The sequence below is a fragment of the Drosophila melanogaster genome, chromosome X, assembly GCF_000001215.4.
Source record: "Drosophila melanogaster chromosome X".
In the NCBI taxonomy this organism is placed as follows: domain Eukaryota; kingdom Metazoa; phylum Arthropoda; class Insecta; order Diptera; family Drosophilidae; genus Drosophila; species Drosophila melanogaster.
The window spans coordinates 7,620,031-7,632,813 of NC_004354.4; the positions used below are offsets into that span (position 1 = coordinate 7,620,031).

At 41.3% G+C, this 12,783-nt stretch overlaps 1 protein-coding gene across 3 annotated transcripts in view; it reads left to right on the top strand.

Annotated features, from left to right (window-relative positions):
* The window catches only part of ct (cut), a 70,432-nt gene that overhangs the window by 11,603 nt on the left and 46,046 nt on the right, over window positions 1-12,783 (top strand). Inside the window, exons 1-2 of one of the 3 annotated variants that reach the window (NM_001258636.2) lie at window positions 12,192-12,306; window positions 12,730-12,765. The exons of the other annotated variants lie outside the window; for them this stretch is intronic. The gene's annotated coding sequence lies outside the window, so the exon portion shown is untranslated. Of the gene's footprint in view, window positions 1-12,191; window positions 12,307-12,729; window positions 12,766-12,783 lie in introns of those variants that run through there. 3 annotated transcript variants of the gene reach the window in all.

The following is a 12,783-nucleotide window of genomic DNA, read 5'->3' on the forward strand; positions in this document are numbered from 1 at the left end:
GTTTATGAAGTCATAATTTCTGTCATATCATGCTCTTGGCCCAGATCGGTGGCTTATGATAAGCCCTGCTTCAATAAAACTAACGAAAACAACAAGGGTCAACTGATGAATCTTAAGTGGCCTGTGCCGAAGGGTCTCGAGTGTTTAATTTGATTTCGGCCGAATCAATGTCGGCGGCACTGTTTGCATAGGTTGACTTATTGGTACTAGTGTGGCGAAAGATCCGACCCACCCCTGCTTTAAAGCCAGTGTGGCCAGCCTCCAGTGTCATTAACCCACACACGCACGCACACACGAGAATAGGATTTTAGAGAGCATTAACTGCTTTGGCTTGTGTTTCGGTGCCAGCCAAAAACTATGCCAAAAACTTTCAAGGACACATGCAATGCACGCAGCAGCAACAACAAAAAGCAATTGAGTGGCGGCTGGGCGGTGGGTGGCGGAATCATGCGTTTGCGGCATTTTCCTAGACGCGCACATGCAGCCATACCACCCATCTCACTCCCGCTCGCAAACTCTCTGTCTGTCCGTCCCTCTCTGTCGCCACCGCAAAACGTGCGTAATTAAAAGTGAGGGAGTGTGCGTGAGTGTTTACAGTTTATACTGCAGCATTCACAAAAGTCTTTAAAGAATTAATCATAATTATTTATGTCGAATTTTTGGACAAAATTAAAGTTTTAAGTTTTTTTTAAGTTATAAGAGTGGCCGTATATACGATTTTTAATGTGAAAGCGAAGCGCTCCATTAAAGAATCCATTTCCAAAAACATTTCCAAATAAACATTTAATGAGCCTTGAAGAAAACTAAAAGCTTTCCATATTCAAAATTATGAAGTAGGTTAAAACCAGCTGTGACTATCACTTTCTCTTGGCTTAAACTGTTGCTCGCTTTAAAGTTTAGACATAGGCTCAACAGCTTTTGCACACACATAGCCTGGCATATTGAAGCTCAAGGACGTGGTCTAAGTTTAAGACAGCACAGGAAAAAAAAAACAACACTCACAAACAAACAACAACACTAATACAACGCCAAAAGTGCCTTGTCTTTCTCTGGCTTTGAAGCCCCATCCTCCATAAACACACACACACATAGTACTCCACTCCCTATTTTCTACCCCCTTTTTTAGACCACGTCTTCGTCTTTTTGCTCGGCTCTTTTTGATACACTAATTTTGCTACTTTGCCTGCCAGCTGTGGAAAGAGAGGGTGCTAGCGTGGAGTGAAAGAGAGCGGGCTAGCGTTTAATTTACTTGAGGGCGCCTTACACTAGGCAAGGTTTTCGTGCTTTTTTCGGAAGGAGGGATTCGTTGTAGTAGTAGGACTCGCCGGTTTTTCCTTTAAATTTAATTTCTTTTGCTAGTTTTTTGCCGGGCCAGCTGACGACGTCGTTGTCGGCTTGCTTAGAATTTTCGTTATTGTTTTGTTGTCTGAGGTTAGTTTTCACTGCCGACGTAGTCGTCGTCGTCGTCGTCATCATCATCATCATCACCATCATCATTATCATCATCATCGTTGCCTCTTGGCACATTTTCCGTCTTTTCCCGTCTGCCATGCTGGCACTGTATGTGTGTGCCAGCGAATGTTTGTGCCTTTTACTGTTGGCTTTAATTAGAACATTTCACTCTTTTTTGGGGTGGCAACAGTTGGGCGGCTTTAAGCCAAAAACTCCGTTCAAGGCCCCAATTTAATCGCATTGAAATTGGGCAAACAACATTGAAGTATCAAGCATTTTACTCTGATAAAACAAAATTATACGTTTTGTATAAAATTTTAACAACTCTAAGTTACATATCGAACTTGTCTAATTGACACATGTCTTCTTCTTTTACAGGTATGTTTACATCGAAGTTACTACAAAAAGAGCTTAGTGTTAAATAAAATATTGTAAGTATGTACAAGTATTTCGTGCAACGGTGGCAGGAAGTGAATCAGTGATAAAAATAACTACTGATTAAATGTTGGTAATGTTGGATTTTTGAGCCACAGAAATTTTAATGAGAAATATCAAGAAACGGAAGCTGACTAATAGGTTAAATAATTTCTGTGCTAGCAATAGCAGTTGATTTTGATTTAGTTAATGGGCGTGAGCTACTTTGCTAAATAGTTTTCCCAAAAGTCGACACTATTTTTTACGACACCCCAATAATATCCCCAAGTTATTGTTTTTGTTGCACTTATCGCACATCTGTTGGACATAACACTTCATAGCTCCTTGGTTCCCATCTCCATCTCCATATCGCATATTCCCCTCCTTGATCCCGAGCGCATCTCATTGAATTCGTCGCACATCCCGCACACAAAGTCACTATACCATATATATGATATATGGACAGATCGGAGGAGCACACCTTTTACAGCTAGAGGGAGACTCCGAAAATGAGGTCTGTAATTCCTTGAGGAAGCCAAAAATAGACAGCCAAGCGCAGCCTTTAATTGGGAGGAAGTCATTGAATCACATATTTCATTGTTGGAGAAACATAAGTCCGCATTTTGATTTATATGCACGCCCGCGCATTTAATGCTCATCCTATATATTTTTTTTTCTTTTACTCTACTCTTGCAAGTTAATGTTCGATCGCCACGACTTCATCTGAATAGAGGTTCAGTTCTGTTCTTATGCAAATCCCAACTCGAACCAAACCGTACTGAACTGGAGAAATCAAATTAAAGGCGGGCGAAACGCATCATTGTCAGATGCACTCACGCTCCCTTATGGCATTCAATTTTAATTTGAATTTCCGTTGAGCATAAAAAGTCGGGTACTCGGGATCCCGAGCCTCTGGTAGCTGAACGATCCGTATAGGAAATAAGGAGAGGGTCTTGCCGCCTAATAAATCTATAAAGTGGCAAACGCAAGTACACGCATTATTACTTTGATTTTTTATGATGAACACAGGAAGCAGCCTACACACACATATGGATATGGAGTGGAACAATAAAATGTTGGCCCCGCTTCTGTTTCGACTTTTGTTTCACTGCTGATTGCCTTTGATTTTCGGGCTATTTATGCTCTGAGCTCAGCTTTGCTTTTGCTTCTGCTTCTGCTTTGCTTTCAATTTATTTTGGAGCGACTTCCGTTTGTTCTACATTGACATGCCAAAGTCGGACCCGCTCAGTTACTACTGTAGTCAGAGTAGTCAGTAGTCAGTTCAGTCCATCCATCCATCCAGTCGTCAAATCGAATTCAATTAAGTGTCTTTCCGCCGCCAACGTCCGGCGGTGGATCTCATATCTCAGATACGGACTCAGCCGGTAGTCGAACTGATTTACCAGTTAAACGCAACACTTTTTCTGCTCGCTGCCCGGGCAATTGATCATACTAATGATTATTATCTGGCCGCCGGACGAGACAATCCCAATCCCATTCCATCATTCCCCATCCCCCATCCCCCATATCTCAGTCAAACACAACAAAAAAAAAGAAGAAGAAGAAGAAAAAACAACCAAAACCAAATCCAAATCCAAACCAAACCGAACCAAACTGAGTCTGATAATTGAAGTCAACTTAGCCGAGCTTAGGCTCATTGTAAGATTGTTTAACTACCGGATGTTTTAAGCTGCGCGATCGCCATAAATGTGGCTTCGCTTCTGTGGCTCACTTTTATTTTTGTGGGCTGTGGCATGTCTGGATTTCTTTGATTTTTATACACATTTTCGGTTTTCCAATCATAGTTTCAATCGTGCAAAGTTTGATCATTATTGCCCGGGCAAAAGTCAAGTTACTTGAGTTGATTTTGCCTAAGGGTAAACATGTAGGTGGATTTTGTTTTAACTGAATCAATGGGTTGATCATTAGCATTTTGGCATGTGTGTGTGTGTTTGATTTTCATATAATTATACATTTTAATATAGCAATTTGTATATGCTTACTTTGTTGTTATAATTTGTTTGCATGTTGGGATTTAATTAACCGACATATGTGTTTGGTAATATTACGCGAACTGCATGTTATCCAAGTTTTCTTGTAATTAAAAGCGAGTGACAATAGAAGGATTATCACAGGGCCAAATTACTCATAAAACCCACTGAAGCCGGAAACTTCCTACTTTCCAGAACACTCGAAATCTCTAAAGATTTTCAGTTATTCTTGATAGACCAAGCAGGAACTTAAGCCTAAGTCGAGTCCCAGCTTCATAGCCACTCAAGTAACCGAGTTACGTGAGGTTACTCCATACGGGGCAGCAAAAATAGGGGGCCAGGATGTGGGGAAGTGAAGATACGGAGCATAAAAATCATCAAATAGCGCTGGCAGAGGGCAATTTATTGCCATGTACACGGCCAAAGCTATTCAGAAAAGTGCTCCAGCCATTCTAGATTGTATATAGCATGCACACAAATATCTATGGCCATATATATGCATTGCTATGTATGGATTGCTGGCCATGTATATATATAGAAAATGGCAAAAATCCTGCGCGCGCTCGAAAAGAAATAAATTCCCTTATTTTCTTTTTTTTTTTTATTTCTTATATGCCGCGATTGCTTTTTCTTCTTCTCCAACTTCGTTTTTCTTTCATTTTTCCTTTTTTTTTTGTATATATATTTTTCCTCCCGATTTTCATTTCTGCTAACGCGCGCAATCAAGAACAGGAGCCGCACACACACACAAACATAGAACGAGAAAGAGAGCGAGTCGAACTCCTAGGACCTCCCAAAGACCCCATAGCCCCTACCCAATTTCCTCCCATTTTTCCTGTCTTTTCTTTCGCTTCGAGCTTCTCTTTATTTTATTTTATTTCATTTTTTTTTTCTGCTGCCCTGCTCCTCTGGCTCTCGTTGCTCTTCTTTTTCCACATATCGGGAAATATCCTTGAATCGGAATGTACGGCTCCTCCTCCAGTCAACCCCCAATATCCACCATATCCATCCACCCCCCGAAAGCTGGCAATCATCCCTACCGAACAAAAATCTATACACGTCAGAAAGAAAGAAAGAAAACGAAACCCGAAAGTGAAGATGAAATGAAATAAAGCAGCAGCCAAAAGAGGAGGAGGAGGTGGTGGAGGGTGTAGGTTGGTACTGGGTGGTTTTGCTGGTGGTTCGGTTCGGTCTGGAGGTGGATATAAAAAAAAAAGATGTAGGGAGCGCATAAAAATTGGCAGCAGTTTGGGGCAGACAGCATCGCAGACAAGTAAACTTTTTATGCCATCACCACCCCCTCGACACCAACACAAACACACACACAGTCAGTCCCTCCGCACACAGACACAGGCACACTAATACACAGACAGGGAAAGAGACAGCAGCGAACTGTGCGGCTAAAGCTGAAGCTATCGTCTCGGCCAAAACGACAAATGTGAAAGGACATTGTCGTCGTCGTCGTCGTCATCATCATCGTTTGTGTAGTCCTCGGCAGGACCCAGTGCTTCCTCTTCTCTTCCTTTTCACTTCCTCCCCCTGGTCCTCGTACTTCTTCTTTCTCCACAACTCGTTATTACGACGAGTACGAAGGACGACGCCTGCACTGGGTATCCTCTTTTCTCTTCTCCGGCTGTCCATGTCCGTTCCGTTCAGTTTTGAGTGCGTCGACACTGACTCTCCGAAAGACCCTACCCCATACATAGGGCCTCCTATAAAAGTCCCATCCTTTTGGTCCTTCAACACACCCTTCTCCTCACAATCGGAATCCCTCCTTCCTTCCAAAGACCTTGCGGGCATGCCTCTGCAGTCTGTGGATGGGTCTCTCAGTACAACGCCTTCTTTTTGTATTGGCAGACTTCGTTTATGGCCATGGGGATAAAAGAGGGATTTGTCTTTCGTATGTGTGTGGGTAAGGGAACTCTTGGGCAATCGGAAACCAATCGGAATCGGTAATCGGAAATCTTAGGAGGAAACGAAAATCTCTTGGAAACTGAAGCTAAGTGCTAGTCGTAAAAATGCATCAAATGAGGCAATGTTAAAGTCAGCAAAGATTAAACAGATTTTTCCACCTGTTTAGGAGTTAGTAAGGATTACTTTAGAGGAATAGCAAATAGATTAAATAGACTCATATGTCACATATTTCGAAACTTGAAGCTAAATGTAAGCCAATGGTTACTTGAACTAAAAAAAGTACAGTGTTTTTGCACCAACTCCACACATGGATGTCCTTTAGCAACAACAACGATAAATCGACACCCAACTAACAACAACAAGTGGTGAACACATATGTACTTATATATATGTATGGCCAACTATAAAGGACAAACGAAGCGAGTCCCTTCTCATTTTTTACTAGTCCCCTCAAAAGTGAGTGTGTTTTTGTGAGCTGGGAGGGATCTACATATGTACGAGGCCAGCCCCTTGAGGTCCACCCCCTCCCCCCCCCTTAACATACCATTTTCGTACGTTTCGTTTCGATTCGTTTTACTCGGTATTTATCGACCAATGATATTGGAAATATGTCAGAGATGCGCACAAGGAGCCGGCATTTGCTGCGCTTGGACCTCCTGATTTTTCTGTGAACTTAAGTGGGGCCTTGTAAGGGAATGGGCGTGATTGCTGCAATAAGTGTAGGTCCTTACTTTAAGGTACCTTTGAACCTCCACAAAAAGTTGCATTAGTGAGGCTCCACTTTATTTTAATTGTAGATGCAGTTTCAATTTTTATTTACCATTCAATCTATCCCTTCGACAGCGCCAGTCGGTTCCAGTTTTTTTATCATTGTGTGCCATTTTGATTGGGAAATCGTACGCAATTGTAAATTTTTGCCATTGGCTAAGAGTTCAATACACACTAACACACAGGCACACACACACGTGAGTGCGAGCAGCGCTGCCTCTGCCGACGTCACTGCCTGGGGTTGGATATTATGGAAAATCAATCAGTGAAAAACAGAAATAAACAAAAAATCTGCGAGAGAACGGATGAGAGAAGAGGCGAGAAAATTTCACGAAGAGTGTGGCTCTCTCAATTGCAACCAAGAAACTGCAATTACTTATTTGGTTTTTTTAGCTTGATTTTTTCAAGAGACTGTGAGTGAGAGAGAACACTCAAAATAAGGCTCAATACGCTGCGAATCATTGAGTGAAACTGCCACAGAGAGAGACGGGGAGAAAACGCCCGCTCGTACGAGTGTGGCAGAAGGAGATATACAGAGTGAAAGAGAGAGGCTGAGAGGGATAGAGAGAGAAAGCGAGCAGTTGCAGCTGATAAGACACACACATACAACAGCACTCGGTTCAATGTGTGTTCGATAACCCAGAGCAAATGAATGAAAGAGCAGAAGCGTGGTGTCTGACGAGGCAGTGGGGTGGAGGGTGCTAGCCTGCATTTGAGTCCGTTTTTCGAGAGGGGTCTCTCTCGCTTTCTCACTCTCTCTCTCTCGCTCTTTCACGTGTGTGTGAGTGTGCGGACATCGACTGCGTCGCCGTCATCATGAACATCATATATAGATAGATTTTTAACAAACCTGATTGGACGTTATTGACTGGCGCACACACACACAAGCACACGGCCGATGATTCGTTCGCTTTGCCTGACTGGTTTCAAAATCCACACATGCCTGTGTGCCTGTGTGCTTGTATCAGCAATCGACAGGCGAACCGAAAACCGAAAAAGGTGGAGGGGCCAATGGACGAGCGGTTCGAACCACATACGATATATCCACACATATGTATATTGTCCCGATTTCGAACCGAATCCCATTCCGTACTATTGCACTAAGATCTCTTACGTGCCTGACCTCTGATTCACGATCGATAACTGGTTCATTTGCAACTTGAACGCGATAAGCAGTTCCCCCTGTGAATCATTAATTTGGATAGTTTTTTCTTATTAACCATGGACCAAAGTACTTTGGGGTTTGCATTCATCGCTCACAGCTCATATCTTTACTTTGACTAATGACATTTGGCTGTTTTTCCCAAATAAGCAAATGGAAATATATGTGTATTAAATTTACTTAATTTTTTTTAATAATTTAAATATTAGTTAATATCAAAAATCTTTCAGATGATTAGTTACTTTGCGTACATTCCTTCTGAGTAAGTTAATTATTTTTGGAAATATGTGAGGCCATGTGCTAAGAATTATAGTGACTAATTAAATGTACTTGTTAGGTATTTATAGAATTACCAAAAACCAAAGATAGGTTCTCAGCGCATAAAGTGGTCATATGTTGGTTTTGATAAAATCTGCAATATATTACTTTTCAAATCCCTTACTTGGCCACTTCAAAGAAAGTTTCCAACGTAATCAGAAGTCCAGTTTCTTAGGTTATAATAAGCATTGACATCCAATTGGTACAGCTCCCTGCTTTGTTTCATTTCAACATTGAATAGCCCACGTAAGACCGTGCCAAAGTTTCATCTGGTTAGCTCAAGCAGAAATCGAGTTACTTAGGGTCAACTACTGTAGGAATACATCAGCTACCCCTGCCTCCCTATGTACTCGGTAGTAAAACGTATATGTGTGCTTGTGCCTCTGCCTGTGCGGTGAAAACCAATCACAAGTGGGGCCCGAAAGGCGTTGCCGATATGTATTGAAAGCAATCCATATATATACGGTGGGTATCTCTGTGTGTGTGTGTGTTTATGTGCGAAAGGTTAACAGCTTTTCGTTGTCGCTGACTGCGCTGCCAACAGCGCTGCCCTTTTTTCCGTTCTTTCTTTCGCTCCCTACACACACACACACACACACAAATCCACTCGTGCGTTTCTGGATTCGTCCAATCGAATTCAATTGACGCACAAATTTTTATGTGGAGAAAAAAAGGAAAGCGAGGGAGAAAACCAAAAAAACAAAAAAAAGGAGAGGAAAATGTTGTGCTCCTTCTCAGTCATCCAGACACCCATTCACCCTCCCCTAGATGCCAATACACGACATCCATCCAATCACCCAACAACCAACCCCCCTCGACAAAGTTCTACACCCACTTTTTCCCCCATAAACCGAACCGAACCGAACCGAAACTGAAACCAATCCAATTTGGTATTGCCCGTATGGGTTCCTTTTTTTTCGAACCCCCCCCCCCTTCCTTGCGTTGGGGAAGGACCTCCTCTCTTGCTCAGCACTTGCTGTCCCTTTCTATCTTGGCACCCGAACTCGAAAACCGAAGCTTTGGCGCTATAAAAAAAATAATAATATAACAAGAACGTAAAAATGAGTGGAAAAAAAGCAACACACAAAAAACCAATGAACGGGGGGCAAGGGGAATCTTACTACCAGACAGCCATAAAACACAAGGAAGAAGCAGCAATGGGTGGAGGGGTGAAGGAAAAAAAAAGAAAAAACTTACAAGGCGGCACTTTCACTCGACTCAATGCCGAACATCGTTGAAGCCTTAAAGCTGCTACCCACCCAAGGAATATTGTCAACCAGGGCCCACCCAAAAAAAAAAAAGTGGAGAGAGTTGAAGAGCCAAAAGGAGAGAGAGCGAGAGAGAGAGGAGAGCGAGCAAACGAGTGAAATTTCTATTTTAGGGTGGTTAGGTTAAAAAAAATCCAAAACGTAACCGAGAAAAAGGAGCGAAATACATACGAACATCGATTTCGATTGGGAAGCCATCAACAGCTAAGGCCCTGAAATGGGAGGCTGCCACCCACCACCCAGAGTTTTCCACCCAGCACCGCCTACCCTCTTCTGAGCTACGCTTTTTCGAGAGGAGCTTCGTACACTTCGTTTTTCGGTTCGTGTTCGTTTTCCTGTCGATGGCGATGTCGCTCTCTCTCAGCGCCCTTTAAGCTTCGGTTCTTTTTTTCTTTATTATTATTATTTTTTCCAACCCCCTATGCAACCCCTACTACTATCAGGGGGGTTTTTTTCGTGCGTTTTGGGGCATTGAATTGGGGTGGGGATTGGCTTTTCGGGGGTTTGGGTTGACAAGTTCCCAAGTTTCAAAGGCGCCCAACCAGCGTTGAGGGGGGTTAACGTCAATATATATAATATACATGTGTAGGGAGCCAAAGGAAAAAAAAGACCGAAGGGGGATAAAGAGAAAAAGAGAAGAAGCAGAAATGTAATCAAGTGCACACACACAAATACAGAATGGCATGTGTGGGTGTGTTGGTGGGAAGCCTTGTTGTTGTTGTTGTTGTTGTTGAGTGGCGAGTGAAAAAATAGTAGCATGCTTTTAGGTGCTAAGAAGCGTACTCAACGAGCGGCAAGGAAGAAACGCAGGTGTAAAGAAAGGAGGTTGTCGTGTGCGTGTGTGTTACTTATGTCATTATTGAATATGCGTTCGAGGCGCAGCCAACCCAAATCCAGCCCGCTTAGACATGTGTATAGAGTATATCTTGTGGATACAGCATCGCATCGGCTTATGTACTCAGGACACACACATACGTATCCTTATGGCATGCGTTTTTATGCTTATTCGATTTTATTCGAGTGCTGGCAACTACAGAAACATCTACACTGGTACGTATAGGTGTACAGACACATATATGTATAGTCGTACGTGCACACAGCGACAGAGACAGATACAAATACAGATACAGATGGAGCATCAGGATTTGCTGATGCTGAGGCTTCCTTTTACCTCCATTTTTCGCCCCCTCCCCATTTCCATTCGCATTTCCACTGCCATTCGAGTTTCAGCTGGCTCCGATTTCTTTTCACTTGGCAGATTTTTCTTCTTTTGCTTTCCCATTTCTCGTTTCCTTCATTTCTTTTCGTTTCGATATTTTTCTTCTTTTTTTTTTTTTTTGCCACTTGTGCTCCGCCCCGTTTTATTGTAGGGATTTCGCTTGATACATATAGATATATAGATGGGCAATGTACATATATCAGTTCGCTCGTTTATATATTCGCCGATTGTGTGCACAGATAGAAGCGATATATACCATTTTTTGTTCCTGCCCGTGTTTCATTGCATGTCATTTTGGTTTGCTTTTTCATTTATTTTTTATCTTTTCGATAGTTGACATATTATATACTTTTTTATATATACAGCTTCACAAAAGTCTCTACAATACTTTTAGTAGCAGAATACCAAAATCATACGAAATGATAGTATATGGATTATTTGTTAAGATCAGTTTCGGTCTAGTGGTGTTATATCAAAAACCTCCAGACGTCAAGAGCAAATACTCCAAGTAGCTCAAGGTTCCCAGTTTTTCACACTTTACTAACCAACTGACGCCATTGCCTAATCAGAGTGCCACATAGTCACATCGCCTAATATATATCTGCACGTATATCTGGCCGATTTCTTACAAATCACTATATGATGGCCGTATAGCCCTACCATAAATCTTTCAACATGTTTAGCCAACAACTAAACAATTTATGACGATTGTCTCCGCCATGCGGGCGAATCTTTTTGTAAGTATGAGTGTATGAGTGTGTGTGTGCGACTATATGGCCCACCGATTAACTGATATCTCGGCTATATCTATGGCTATATTACGAGCTCGTCAGGCAGATATGACTGCCACTTCTTGACTTCTTATCTCGCTGGCACCCTTGTCTCGCTTTTTGTTGTAATTTCTTTTTATTTATACGCTATTTGTTTGTCCACTAAGCAGGCGAGGATATATACTATATATACTATATATGCGGCTTATATAGGCGTATACATCAGGGGCAGATAAGGTGCAGATCTTATCTGTATATGGGGCGGTACAGTATCACACTGTATCTGTACCTTCGGCCAATAGACGAAGCTTTACTTGACTGACTTGATTACGTCTCCATATAAATATGGCAGCTATTTGTCTAGATATCTTAAGCACACATTCGACTTTAACTTTATCTGGGGCCACATATGTATATCTCTGACTCTCGGTATCTTTAGCAATACTTAAACATTGCTACACGAAATGTATGGCCTTTATAACACCTGATCCCCTGCTCCTCGTCTCGGCCACAAATAAAATTGATAAAAAAAAACGGCAACAGGAATTTAATTTTATAATTATGATGATGATGATGTATTTGTTTAGAAATTGTTGCTCTTCTTTAGCTTTATCCAACTAATGCCACACAAACACACACAAAGGCAGCTTCAGTAGCTGCCTTGTGATTATTTTATTTCATTCTGGTATTCTTGTTTTTTTTTTCTTTTTTTTTTTTGGTAGCTTTAGATTTGATTTTATTTTGTCGTTTATCACAAAATTCTGCGGCCATTTCGTGTGTGGATACACACACACAGTCACATGTGTATTTATATGGATTTTATATATATATATATATTTGTGTGTGTATTTGTCCGTATGTCTCGGTGGGCTGAAGTTTTTTCGCGCTCAGAATATTTTGTCCAGCAAATTATCTACATCAGTTGTTAATTGCTATTTGACGCGTTATATCGGCTACCGACGTATTCCGACCGACTTGGCTGTAGCTTCGAAATATTTTCTACCAACTTTGTGGTTATACCAATTGATTGGTGCGTGTACCGTGTTGGGATATGGTATCGGTTTTGTTATTAGTGAATGCTTTAAAAGTTCTAATGGTGATCTAAGCTGAAATTGCAAAGAAAATTGTCGCATCGATTGCTTTTTCTTACATTTTTCAAAGCGGAAACTTAAAGTGATTCATTCTTTACTCTGTGCTGTATAAAAAAAGATATCTTTGTAGATTTTAAAGTGAGGTTACCTAACCTTGATCACTCTTTGATACAATATTTATCAACAATTTTAACGTGATTCACCGCTAGTTATTCATTGTTCGGTTCATGGTTTTCAGTAAACAGATAAACACACATAAAAAATAAGTGATTAATTAAACAATGAATATTATAGTTTAAATTAGTATTTTTGCCAAAACTATAACTATAAAATTAACAATAATTTCCATCTTCTCTTTGCAGGTAATACTCCCACTTCATTGCTCTCATTCAGAATTCGTAAGTTTTCGACTGAAT